Raw genomic sequence first — 14,432 nt, 5'->3', positions numbered from 1 at the left:
GACCAGACTGCAAAATGAGGCGCTGCTCCTCTTAATTGGCACGGAGTTCGTTCCAATGAAAGTTAATATGCGTGTAAAAATGTGTTTGTGTTCATTTGCGCCTGTGTGTAGGAGTGTAACTCCACCACATGCTGCTCTCAAGGTTCTTACTCTTGGACCCAAACCTGTTCTACAAAAACAAAGCAAGCCTCATAAGTTAAAAAGTGTTTATGTTAGATATGAGGCTTAAGTTTGGGATGAAAGCTAGACTGAAGGTGAATGTGTGGACTACAGAATGAACAGAATCAATAGAAGGTCCCCACAAGGACAGAGAGACAAGTTGTGTTGACGAAAGTACACTTAAAAGTTACAGGTCGCCAAGATTTAGATACAAGCAGATACGAATATGAAACAATTATTGAGTGCATTTATGATAATCAGTACATTCTGCTGTGGCTGTGCTGTCTTTCTGTGTGTGTGTGTGTGTGTGTGTGTGTGTGTGTGTTTGTTTACTGTACCAGCCCACACTGTATCCACACAAGTAGACAAATTAAAAAACGAAGCAATTCGGTGCAAATCCAAAATCTAATCAATAGCCTTAAGGCCTCTTAGCCTCTCTCTGATCAATATGCATGCAATCAAACTTTTTTGCAGACATTACCTCTACCCCTATGCACATTGATTGACTTCATTGATCCTGACGCTCAAACCCCTTTTAGATGAGCAAGGTAAGGATATTTAGCACTACAGGCCCCATCTGGACATCCAGGTGAACTTTGACCTCTGTGCTAATCCTCAAACAAAAGATAAAACTTATTGGAAGCTATACATTCTGACCTGGGATTGTTCCAGAGGGTTGGAGGCACACAGCAGGGGGCTAAAGCAGAGTGGAAGAGCCTCAGAACAACGCCCCCTACTGTGGGAAGGCCTCCACTCACACACGATCCAATGTGTGTCCAACTAAAGTGTTCATATGCGAGACTCTGCTTCAAATTTGATGAGGGGAACGTGGTCTGAACAATGGGTTAACTGGGTAGATATGACAGAGCAGGAGGAGGACAGAAAGAGTGTGTCGGGTCAGAGAGGGTGGGGCAGTCAGAGCCGGGGGTCTGGCGGGGGGGGGGGGACGGGGGGATTGGCGTTCAGCGAGGCTTCTCACTGATGTGCCGCCAGGCCCTTTGAAGGGATTATTAACACATTTTGATTACTCTGGTCCAGTTGTCACAGAAAATATAACCTCCATCAGGACTATAAAATGGGCGGCACCTTTTCTTCTCCCCGTTCCCTCGTGTTGTTCCCTCTCCTCGCTCCCCGCTGGCCCTCCCCATCGCCCTGGGCCGGCCTGACTCAAAGCAATCCGCTAATTACGGCCTCAGACATCTTGCAGAGTGAACTAACACACCATTAGGCTGATAGAGGAAAGTGGAAACACACACACCTCCTTTTTAATCTAAAGTCCCTGTCTGTTCCCATCTTCATTACAGATTACTTTTCTAAATGACGTCGACCTTTAAGATGCTTCCCTATATTCTGACACACTTCTCCCCCCCCCCCTGTGCGCAGCCGACAGTGGCGTCCACATCCTGCTTCACCTTCTGAGCCCAGTTTGGATCAATTATGACTCAATGTTGAGCGCTTTCAACACAAAGCCAGACGTCTGTAACCTTCCAGGTGGAAACCAAGGCAACGGGTTCCGTCTGTGGGCACTGATTAGCTGCAGACGTACAGGATCTATAGTTTAGTGTTAACCCTTTCCACATAGTGGTTGAACAGACACAAACAAAGCAGATCTGACCCGGTGCCTTTACCTGCCTGATCGGGCCACAGGTCAGAATGGATCAGGAGTCTGTTAGAGGGAATTAGAAACTTACATTTAATGGTTGTATTGTCATAAAGAAAAGAGTAGAAAGGAATTGTAGAATAAAGTTTCTTTTACGATGACGACAACTTAGTGTTCTGAAGCGTTTGCCACAAGACGACACAGGTGAGCGAACAAAGCAGCTTTGCCTAACGAGAGTCACAAGTTAAAAGATTTAAAAATTAGATTAGATAATAAAGCGTGGCGCTTAGAGGAAACGGCGCCCCCGTGTGGAGGAAGCAAGCAGGTGAGCCCCGTTCACTTCTCTTCTTCTCTACTCCGGCACACGTCAGCTTTTCGGACGCAACACTCAGGCCCACGTTGCATCAGTGTTATTGTTCAAAGAAAGAACCTCTGCAGTTACTTTGAAGGAACTGATACGATTTTCTGTTATTGTCAAAGCATATGCTATATACTGTGAACTGAAGTTGTGTTGAGGTTGTAAACAAAGAGGTAAACTTGTGTTTTTCCCAACCGGTTTCAATCACAACCACATCCTGGAGCTGGGATGGAATTACTTTCGAACTCTAAACTGTATGTCTCAGTACAAAAGGAGATTTCAAACCTTCAACACAACTTTGGGACAGATCAGGGCGAACAGGACGGAGAGTGAAGTAACTTGTTGTTTACGATGCTAATTCCCTCCTTAATAGGACAGAGGAGCCAGGAAATAAGAGGAAAATGGATTAATTTGTTTATCTGGCATGTAGACTCGTTCATTACGGCACAAAATATAACATAAATATATATTAATATACTTTAGAATCGTAATTAACGGATTGATCTTGAAAACAAAAGCGGGTCGGCGATGCCACATAAATCGACTATAGTCTGGATTTGCAATTAGAAAAGAGCAAAAAGAGAAGAAAATCCAAAGTGAAACATGACTATTACTCACATCATAACGAAGCCGGTAATTTTCACACTTCAAGACGAAGAGTTTTACATCAAAGAGTCGAGAGTGAACGTCAGGTGACGAACACAAACCTCCGATTCAAACAGGTCCTTTCATTCCAGCGAAAGTGGCGTCTGCATCTTTCCCTTTCAAGTGGGAGATGCAGCTATGATATAGTCTTGTACGTGACAAATTCCTTCTGCTTTATGAAATGCCACACTGACCAGAAATATGAATTTTAAGTCGAATTTTGTGTTGATTTTTACCTCTTAAAAAAAAAAAAAAGGAAGGAAATAAAGCAGCCAACTCTGTGCCTTGTTAGCGTTTGTGCTTTTGACTGGAGCGGAGACGCACACGCCTACCCGGCTTCACACCCTGTCACTTCCAAGACTAAATGAAAAAAAGGATGCTAACAGACAGGCAAACACACATTTCCTCCCTGAATAAAGCCTCTCCAGGAACTGAGTTTGGAGCAATTCTTAGAAAAATAACGTCAACACAAAAAAGGAAACAGGAAACAAACTCAACAGTGTGTGTGTGTGTGTGTGTGTGGAAAAAGAAAGCGAGCAAGTAAATGAAGGGAGCGAGGAGCGACTTTCACTGTGATACCCGGGGATAATTCCTGATAGAGGACGGGATGTCGATGTGTGGACCATTAGCTGCGTATCTTGTTTGTGAAATGTATATCGGTAAACAGGCTGGAGAGGGGGGGGGGGGGCGTTTCTGAACCGCGCGCGCATGAGGTCTGTGTGAGGGGCCAACGCCGTCGACATCAAAGCGCCCGGAGAGAGGGGGAAGAGGTGAAAGTAGGCCAGCGCTCGGCCTGGGAGAGAGGTGGAGAGGGTACAGAGGGATGGGGAAAGAAAGAGAGGGAGAGAGAGAGAGAGAGAGAGTGTGAGAGAGAGAGAGAGAGAGAGAGAGAGGTTGGTTGGTCCCAGGCTGGGAGAAGCTCAGGTGTGAGTTGTGAGGAGGCACCTTCTGTTCGTGGCTCTTAGGCCCCGGTGCGGACAGAAGACGGCCCGGGCAGAGACGGGGGCCCCACTTGTTTGCCCCCAATAAATCCAGGTGGCCCATGAAACAACTACACCCCCCCCCCCCCCCCCCACCCAACACACACACACGCCTCCACCACTGATACAAAAACCCATAAAGGCACACACACACACACAAAGACACACAACTCGTTTGTTAATTTCAGGGTTTTCGGAGTTAAAAGGGGGAAGAATGGAACAGAAATCACCGAGGGTTGCGTAATATCTCCTCCCGTTACGCCGATGTGCTCATCAGTGAAGCGCTTCCTCGTCTTTCCCGTGAAAAGCAGAGGTGACATCTGAGCGTAGCGTGTTGCAGAGGCAGTTAAAACATCAAAGGCGGCAGCGACGGAACAATAGACACACTGCACTTGAATCGCTACCGACATCAATCTCCACATTGACTGGGCTAAGGCGAGAGGGTCCAGCGTTGTACGCCGTGAACCGACGTGACTGACATTCACGCTGGCTGTACGGCGACGCCAGAGCCGGGGACAGATGGGAGAGCCGGACTGTTAAAGACTCGGCGGGGGCCAAAGGCGACGCTCCAGAAGCGCCGTGTGTGACGGACGCCCCGGCAGATTACGATTATGTAAAAAAAGAAAATGGATAAAAAGATGGTGTTCCTCGTTTCAAACGCGACGGAGGTGACCCGCGTCTCTGAGCGGATCATTCTGACAGATGTACCAAAACAAAAAATTCGACCGCTCGGCAGGAAAAGACGCCGGAAAGCCGCTCGGATCCAGACGCATCAAAGACGGCCTGCTCGCATATCCAGACTTGTTAAGTTAACTGTTGTCATATTGCAAAGGTGGGCTGGCGGTGCTGTTGGCTGTCATGTGACGGCGCCTGCGTGTAAATTGGGAGTGAAGGCCTCCCCGGGAGAGATGGGTGAACCTGTCACGGGAAGACTGAGGGGAGCCGTGGCCAGACACACACACACACACACACACACACACACACACACACACACACAGAGGCACAAACACTAAAACAACACAACCTCCATATGCTTAAGATCTTAATCATCATCACCATCATCTGTTCTGTCCCTTTCCTGCCTATGCGTGTGTGTGTGTGTGTGTGTGTGTGCCAGTATGTGTGTGTGTGTTTCACATGAAAGAAGGACATCTAGAATACAATTATCCACACACACACACACACACACACACACACACACTCGGGCATTTTGCCTTTGCTCTAAATTTGCATGAATTCCATACATCTGGACTTTAAGAGGCAATAACAATTATTCAATGAGCCGGTTGTTGCAGCCCAAAATGCAAACGGCCACCCGTCTAAACAGCTCATTAAAAACAGCACAATACCTCACTTCAAGCGTGCGTGTGGGGAGGGGAGGGGAGGGGAGAGGGGGGGGGGGGTTTACTGGCGTGCGACTCTATCACGGCGCGCTATCTTCAGAGTTTGGAATGTCTGGATAGTCTAATGAATTCAGAGTAGCTACGTGGAGAAAGTAAATGTACTGTATATTTCTTTTTGATTTGGTGCCACTGCTCTTGTGCTCTGCCTTCTTTTGTCTGCTCTCTCTCTCTGTCTCCCCCTCTCTCTCTTTCCATAAATGTCTGAAATTCTAGCTTTGCATTTTTACGGTAAAACTCTCAACGGCGATGAAATGTGACCGAGAATTACGCAGCATAATATGGAACGTATAAGAACTGTTTACTACCTGCTGTTCCACTCCAGAGTTCCACTTGTGAAGCTGTAAAATCCCCAAAAAACCTGTGTGTGTGTGTGTGTGTGTGTGTGTGTGTGTGTGTGTGTGTGTGTGTGTCTCAAATATGAGAAGATACAGCTACAAATATTCTGAGACAAACAAATATCCACCTGGCAGATATCAGGGCGCCAAAAGTCAACATCATGGCTTGGCGCCTCTGTTGTGTGTGTGTGTGTGTGTGTGTGTGTGTGTGTGTGTGTGTGTGTAGTCGTAACTGCTCGCGCACGCGTTCCCATCAAACCTGAGACGCGTCCAGACCGTGGTGGGCGCGTGTCCCTTAGGCCGTCTTAGCCAGTCCCTCACAACTGCGCTTTAAAAGCCGGGCGGCGGTACAGTGCAGCGCGCCGCGGTCGGCCCTGATTGATGATTGAGTAACCTGAGATCATAGATGGCGCTGGAAGGAGGAGAGGAGGACTTTCGCTTGTGCATACATCAGCGCCTTCAGGACCCTTCCGCTACATACATCACGCGGCGAGACCGACTGATGTGAGCGCGGGGACGATGTAAGACCACTTAAGGGGAAGCTGCTTCTTCTTCTTCTACATTTTTTTTTTAAAGTTGACTTAAAAAAGTGATTACAGGACGCAGGGACGGAGGTTGACTTTGTTCCTGCACCATCAGATTCTGAGCCGCAGCTGAGATAACAGAGGAGCGGAGCACGTAGAAAGGTGTACATAATTCAAGCAGACACACACACACACACACACACACACACACACACAGAAAATCACACGTATTAACTTGTGGTGATATTCTTGACAGGCCGAGTACAAAAGCATAACTCGGTGGTAAATAAATAACTTTGCGCTGTCTGCTGGTTCTCTTTTCAGGAACTCTTGGGCTCACACAGACCCGTCCAAAGGATTAACGTGCACACACACGCACACACACACACGCACACACACACACACAGAGGCCCCACCGCCTCCCCCTTTCAGCACCTTCTACACAGAGCGAGAGAGAGAGAGAGAAAGTGTAAGAGAGAGAGAGCGAGCGAGAGTCGGCCGTCTCCCCTCCTACGGCAGCTCAAGGGCGCGGCCTATCTATCAAACGGTAGAATGCACGAGCGGTGGAATCCTCGTCTTGTGATTGCAACCGGGGGGCCGGCGCCCAGACTCCATCCAGTCAGTGCCACGGCTTCTTTCTCTCTCTCTTTTTTTTTTTTATAAACGGGGAGTCAAACTGTTTGTACTGTCAAGGTTATGTTATTTAACAGGGGAGCGGAGAGAGAGAGGGAGGGAGGGGGGGAGCGAGGAGAGGAGAGGATGGAGAGAAGTTTCAGGCAATTTAAAAGTCTGACGAGCGCTCGGGCGTCCGTGATTTCCATAAAAAGTGAAGGGAAAAGCGCTGGAATGAGACCAATTAACTTCAACTAAAAAAAAATCCAGCCGGGGACAATTTTTTGTTCCCTTGAAATCCGGGCGGTTCAGAAAATGTTGCGATAAACATGGCGGCAATTTGTCCCACAACAAAATAAGAGAGAGTCCAAATTTGAAACTCGAAAGTCAGTTTGGACAATATGTGACAAACCTTAGCCGCCGTGTGGAGGGGAGACACACACACACACACACTTGAGCAAAACCCAGACACACACACACACACACACTTGAGCAAACCCACACACACACACACACACACACACACACACACACACAGCACTCCTAAGGTTACCCCCCCAGGACAAAAGCTTTACCATCCCACTGACTGGCAGATGGGGCAACCAGCTGACATCTCAGCCCGACTCTGTTTCATGTTCCCCGGGTGTCTTAAACGGACGGGCACCCCGTCTGATGGGCGAGGGGCAGCCCAAGGAGGAAAGGAGGAGGAGGAGCAGGAGGAGGAAGAGAGGGGGGGAGGGGTGACTGCTCCTTGAGGCTCTACCATTGAGAAGAGGGGGAAAAAAGAGGAGCAAGGACAGACGGAGATCGGGCTTAATGTTTGTGCAAAGCATAAATTGTGCGTCTTTTGCAGGGTGGGAGGCTCTGGGGGGTCCGGGGGGGCGACTGAAGTTTGGCAGATTAATACGGAGATAATAACTCACACAGTGCTGAAGGATGGAAGTATAGAATCACGTCACAGAATACAGCTTCACACTTTTACAATCAGATATCTGTTCCCTTTATAAGAAACTACTTTATTTGACTATTTATGCTTTAAATATTATTCTATACTTCAGTGTGACTGGAGAGGAGAATATTCTGACTAACAAAACGTCTTTATGCCGGAAAAGTGGAAGGAAATTATTCGAATATTTAAAAAAAAAACTATAATTAAATTGTTTGATTGAAGAGGAGCCACACTTTTCTTCCTTAAACAGATTAAGGAAGATTTTAAATATGAATCCCTACTTTCCCACCTCAAACTAATTTTCTGACTATCAAGATGCTTTAGAGTCGCTTGATTGATAGCACAGATGTGTGGCGTGTAAATGGTCCGAACATAAACACACGACTGTCACAGTCATAGAAACGGGGCGTCCATACTGTCCAACACCAACATGTGTCTTCCTTCTGTCTCTAATGTTTATGTGGAATAAATCATACTGTATCTGTCGTATGCGTCCCCCAGGTGACAAGGTGGCAGCCCCTCACACACACACACACACACACACAGAGACACACTTTATTTCTTTCTTTCCTTATTCCATTTCTCTTTTTTTCAGTTCCCCTCTCTCTCTCTTTCCATTTTTAATATTTCAGACACCCCGGCTCTTTAAAGCGCCCATGGGGGCTCTGAGTCCTCGCTTTTGTCTCCCATTTTCCCTCTGAAAACTGTTTTTCTTTAACCCTACGCGCCTCTTCCCAGTTGTTGTCTCAGCCCCTCTCTCCCTCTCTCTCTCTTTCCCTCTCTCTCTCTCTCTCCGTCAACCCCCCCCCCTCTCTGTGTCAGCCAGAGGTCAACGCTGCACTTTTCTCTCCTACATGCGAGGAGGCAGAGAAGGGGGGGGAATCTTATTTTAAGTTATTGTAGCCTAAAAATAGCAAAAAAAAGAAAAAAAAGAGGCCTGCAATAAGCTGCCTTTTAAGATATAGCGGCGTAACGCTACCTAGCAACTGGAAGGTGTTTTGTACTTTAGAGATAAGGGGGGGGGAGATTATATCAATAAAATGATTCAGAATGAGGTTTTGATGAGAATATTGACCAAGATGCCGACCGCCTTAAAAATAACTTGATTCAAGGTTATTCAAGCGCCGACACTGCCAATCTGTGAAAAGTTTAAATCCTTAACGTCTCGTTTTAATTCATATTATATCACAATCAATTCATCCAGGAGGGCCAAACACAAACACGTACCGCGTTTTTCCGATATTCCATTTGAGCGGCGTTGGGGTTTTTATCAGCGTCGGCCTGTAATCGCGTTAGCTGAGCGATCGATGGCGGTCGGGCCGCGTATACGGAAAGAACGGAGACAAATAAGTTCACAAATATGACTAAATAGGTTGTTTTGGTACAAAGTTCAAATCTGAAAACCCGCCATGTTTCACTAAGCGGCAAAGCTCCAATCAGCTTCAGATCATTACAAACAAGAGTCTCATTATGTTGCAGCCTGTTGCAGCTAATAACCGACTAAAGGTCCAATTATTACATTTTCCTACAATTTATTAACGGTTCAAACTGAGTGTTGGTGGCGCCGACGTGATGGAGGAGGGAGGATTCGCGGCGGCCGCCTGTTTCTGCTGTGAGGTCGTTTAATTTCCCCTCATTTTTAAATCTGGCCGCGCTCTGAGTCCCACTTAACTCCGGCTAACATCGAGATGTGGATTCTTGCGACAAACACCTGCCGATAACGCAGACAAACACAGACTTGCCCACACACACACACACACACGCACGCACGCACGCACGCACGCACGCAGAGAACCAGGCGCACACACGCAAACACACACTCGAGTCTGTTGGTTCAGCTCTTCCATTGAGGGGTCCGTATGCTGGTCGGCCATTGTGCATCGGGGGCCTTTTGTCTGCGCGGCCCCCAAACCGCCGATTGCACCTTAGCTACCGCAGTTCAAGCGTAAACAGTGTTTTCATGCGCTGCGATATACACACTGTTGCCAGTGGACCCCTAAATCCTTGGAACAGCTGAGTCCTAGGGTGTCAAAGATAATGGCGATTTATTGCAGTGCGGAGCTTTCTCATTGCCCCCTCCTGCCCCCCTTTCCAATTGTCCCCCCTCCTCCCCCTCCTCCCCCTCCCTCAAACAGATTAAAATTAAGCCGTAAACATGTGAGGACGGAATTAACACATTTAGCGAGTCTCCTCTTCCCACAACCCATTTTCGTTCCAGAGCGGCTGATCCCTGCTGCCGAACGCGGGTGCAATTTTAATGACTCGGGCCGTTTTTGAAGTCCACATGAAAAAAGCGCCGCTCGCCGTTTGTGGCGGCGCTAGATACGGCTAGGCCACGGCCGGCCATGATTGGGGGGAAAAACGCAGCGCCGACTCGGACTCCAGGCTCTTCGATAGGATCGGTGTCATTTTCCTCTCCACGATAAGACGCCTTGCTGACAAGGTCCGATTAGGAGAGAAGAAAATCATTATTGCAGCGCCTTTCATCCAGCGGGGGTTTACCGATAAACAGCTCACCCACCGCTCCGTTTTCTGAAGGCGAGATGTCGTACGTTCAGGCATTGGTGTATGTTTGGGGGAAAATACGGTTTCAAGCTCAAATTTTGGGGAGGTTTCTTTTTTTTACAATTATTTCCATTTCTCACAGTAAAAGAGAAATATGCTCTTCACTTGAAAAATGGAGGAAGTCTTTTTAAAAAGGCCTTCGTCTTCCTCTTCCTCCTCCTCCGCTGCAAACTCAAGCTGTGAAATATTTAAGTCTCGGCTCTCGGCTCCATTAATCAAACAATTATCAAATGAGCCCCTATTCTTTTTGAAGACAATGCAACATGCAGATTTTATTAGCCTACAAAAAAAAAGTTATTTATTATGCTGCACCTCAAGGAAATCCACTTTAGCAAACTGTCATTTTAAAAAGAAAAGTCAAAAAGAAATAAAAAAGGAATGAATAAAATATTCAACTCTGTACTATCTGTAGATCAGTCAATGAACTAAAACAGAAGGGAAATTAAACACACACATCTATATTTATTTATAACACACATATTGTATATATATCTTTGATTGTATTTTAAAAATTGAAACAACAAAAGAAGGTTCAAATATTTGATCTTAAAAAAAAATGTAATATAAGAGTGAATAATTACTAAATTTAAAAAAATATGTTTAAAATAATTCATGTTAGATTTTATTTACTTTTATTTGTAGACATTCCGGTTTATTAACACATCTACATTAGTAAATATTAGACATTGTGTCATTGAATAAAGTGCCATTTATAATAATTTCACTCTAAAATTAAACATCGTTGCGGCTAACAGAAGCCTGAGCTGGCGGCTGCTCGCACATACGACTGATTATGTCATTTGCTGAGTGTTTGTTTAAGGATTTGACGAGGACGCGGCGCTTTGGTGGCCGAGCACCAAAAGAATGATGAAGTGTGATCTTTAGAGGGAACAGGGAGTAAGTAACGCGGGCGGGAGAGAGAAAGAGAGAGACGGAGAAAGAGACCAAGACGAAGGGGGGAGAGATAGAGAGTCGGGACAAATGCGGCATGTGACTGGGCCACTCCAGCACCCATGGACGCACAGCAAGACTCAAAGACACACTCGGCTTCAAACGAGGAGCCGGGAAGATTTTTCTATTTTTTTTTATGTTTACAAAAACTTATTTATTTATTTCTCGGCGGCTGTGTGGTTTATCTATTTATTTGTCTCCGTCCCCCCTTCGCCCCGATGCGTTGCCGCCGCCGCTGCACTGGCGCTCGATGACGCCGACGCTCTCGCCCTCCCCTACGTTCCCCCCCCCAGTTTTCCCTCGCTTTTAATGCCGCGGCAGTTGAAAATCAAACTGCTCTAAAACAAATTGATGTACTCTTTAATATAGTCGTCACATCATCACAGGGTCCTCACATGTCTGCCTTGGTGACAACTGCAGGGCTGCTTAGCTTAGCCCGGCGATGGCTGCCACTTTGTTGGTCGCTTCAATGATTTATCACAAAGAGAGAGAGAGAGAGAGAGAGGGAGATCATGAGAGCGGGAAGAGGGAAAGAAAAGGGGGATAGAGAAAGAAAGTCCCTGGATCTTGATGGAGGCACTGGCACCTTTGATTGACAAGGTCTAATCAGCTTATCTCTGTCCTAATAAAGTTGATCGCCTGCAGTGCTGCTTTCTACCTGGCATGGCGTGAACTCTGGTCCAGACGGGGGCCCCCGGGGGCCGGGCCCTGACCCTCTCTGCTTATCTAAACGGGACTGAAATCAATCCCTAATGAGATGTTTTCATTTGGCAGCATCGATTACAGGCCCCCAAACACCAAGACTGCCGAGCCTAAGAAGTGTTCCCAGCCTCCGTCGCCGTCTGGAGCGGCAAAGCGCTTTTGTCTCTCTTTGTTTGTCTCCGTCTCTCATTTTTCGCTCGCGCCGCTACGTTTGTTTTGTGTCTTTGGGAGCAAGTGTGAGGGAGGAAACGCTTTTTTACAAAGACGATCCCGTGCACGTCGTCTCGTCAGGGTTCACCGGTTTGTTAGGTTGTGTGCAAATTTTGAAACATTGTCATTTCTCGATGCATTCACAGGTTGTGTGTGAGCATAAAGACGCGTTGATTCAACCTGCTTTGGCCAAACACACACACGGTGAAACGACCCTGCAGCTGTGAGAGTGAGAGTGAAAGTTAAACCATAAGCTCGCTTATAGTTCAACCAGTGGAAGCCAGTTGACGACAACAAAGCAAATCAGGCTTGACTTAATGGGTTCTGGGGTTTTAACAGAGAGAGCGAATGAAACAATGGAATCTAATTAAGACAATGAGGAAAATAGGGCGACGGGTTTTTTTCCGGCCCCAAAAATGTGTGAAATGTCGATCAATAAGCGAGATTCCACTCTGCGGCCTTTTTAATGAATAATAATCAAAAAGGTGGACGAGCTAATCAGTGCCACTCAGATGTCTCATCCGACACGCCGTCTATTTCTAAACAAGCAATCATAAATCACTCCAAATCTTTTTAACTGCGGCGGGAAGGAGTCAAATCTGCCAGGCCTTTGATTTCACATCAGTCGTCGCCTCCACATTTGGTGCATTTCAGATGGCCCCCCTGACTCAAATGTCTTTAAATTGGCTAACTGCGTGCCCTCCCTCTTTATTTAGAGCCCTCTTTAGCTGGGCGAGCCCTCGTGTCGGGCTTGTTGCTATGCTTGGACTTTAAAGTCGGCGCCTCTCCTCCGCTAATGAAGTTCTATACTTTATTTATGAGACAAACAGAGAGAGAGATCTTTGCGCTTCTTGAGGGTGCGTGTGGTAAATAGCTCTCCGTGTCCAAAGAGTCTCCTCTGCGTGCCTCTGAGGGCTCTCGCTGCTTTTGGCGAGCCTTTGTTTTCCGCTAAATACACCGGAGACGTGGAGAGGAGAGAAAGAAAAAGAAGCTAAAATCTGATGAAACGCTGCTGTGTGAAGATTCTTCATTTCTTAGAGATACCAGCTTATTTTCTTTCCCTCTCTCTCTCTCTCCCTCTCTCTCTCTCTCCCTCCTTAAATGTGACCTCGAAGCATCCGGGCTTTTTTTGTTCCTGGTCATTAAGAGATATATTGTCGACGGCGGAGAGAACGGGGGCAAAGCTGAGTTTTGACGCCATTTCTTTGTTCGGGATCTTTGTCTTTGAAATAAAAAAAAAGAAAAATCTCTTAGTTCCTCTTCCCCCCATTGGTCAATTACAGTTCTTAAGGGCTTCCTGTGTCACCGCGGATGGAGAATGCAACTTTGAATTACTACAAAATAATGATGCTAAACTGCTCTTTGCATCGAAAAAGAAGAAGAAAACCTTTGCGTCTCTCAGATGTGTGCGAGTCGTTGAGGTTTGTGGGAAGAAAAGTATTTACAGTACGACCAAAAGAATCTAAGTCTGATTGGAGAAAACACTTAACGCTCTTATTATTCTTGTTTAACCTTCGTGGATGCGGCACCTCTGCGTTTGAAAACTCTAAAGCGCGTTCTTCAACAGTTGCCGCCGCCATTTTCATATTGCGCATGAATAAAGCCCCGGTGCACCGCTACGATTTCTTTATTTCCTCTTCTCTGGGGTTTGCTGGCGTGAGAGAGAAAAGGAACTAAATGGGGCCTTTGTTGAGCCATGAAAGGAAACATTTTACTCTCCGCAAAAAGAAACAAAATCCCTTCTTTAGCGGCGCCGCGTCTCAATGCGGCTAACAGCTACGGGAGTGCGATCCAAACAGAGAAGGGTCTCATTAACTAAAATACTACTTTGAGACACGTAAACAAATGGAGTCGATGCATACGTCTCACTGAGGGTTAGTGGATTGTAATCGCCGACCCTTCGTATGTGCGTTCTGTGCGCAGATGCGTATCTCCCCGGTTGACCCCGACCTACCCGCTATTTCAGGCTGTGCATCTGAGCGGAGGCGTTGGTATCGACAGCGGGGTCACGGATTAAACGCGCGGGGGCAAAGCTTCCCCGCCAAACCACAAACGCGACCCCACAGCTGGTGTGGGACCGGGCCAAGTGTGACCGCAGGAGGGTGGGGGAACAAGGCGGGATAAACCTGCATTGTGTTGTTCTTCTACGCTAGCCACCGCACGCGCAAGCGGACAGGATGGGCCACCGGTGAGGCTCGGGAGGTCAAGGGGCATGTGGAGAAGGGACAAGAGGGGGAACGCCTTCGAGCTACGGGTGCCGCTTCATTTCTTAACGCCGACCGAGCTGCGAGGGGGAAAACATCAAGACGAGACGCTCTGCTGGAATTACAAACCCGGAGCTGTCGCCGAACGGAAACGGCGTAGGGAGGAAACGCGGCGTAGCGGCGGGATCATCTCCAGATTTTCTCTCTGTTTTTTTAGGGGGAGAATGCTGATTAT

General features: G+C 47.1%; 1 protein-coding gene across 2 annotated transcripts in view; it reads right to left on the bottom strand.

The window, feature by feature from the left end:
• The window catches only part of vti1a (vesicle transport through interaction with t-SNAREs 1A), a 96,119-nt gene that overhangs the window by 52,296 nt on the left and 29,391 nt on the right, over positions 1-14,432 (bottom strand). The gene's annotated exons all lie outside the window — the stretch shown is intronic.

The sequence above is a fragment of the Genypterus blacodes genome, unplaced genomic scaffold (assembly GCF_046128005.1).
Source record: "Genypterus blacodes isolate CSIRO-AG114 ecotype Tasmania unplaced genomic scaffold, CSIRO-AGI_Gbla_v1 ptg000055l_1, whole genome shotgun sequence".
In the NCBI taxonomy this organism is placed as follows: Eukaryota; Metazoa; Chordata; class Actinopteri; order Ophidiiformes; family Ophidiidae; genus Genypterus; species Genypterus blacodes.
Note: the sequence above shows the minus strand (reverse complement) of the source record. Positions and strands in the feature narration are given on the sequence as shown.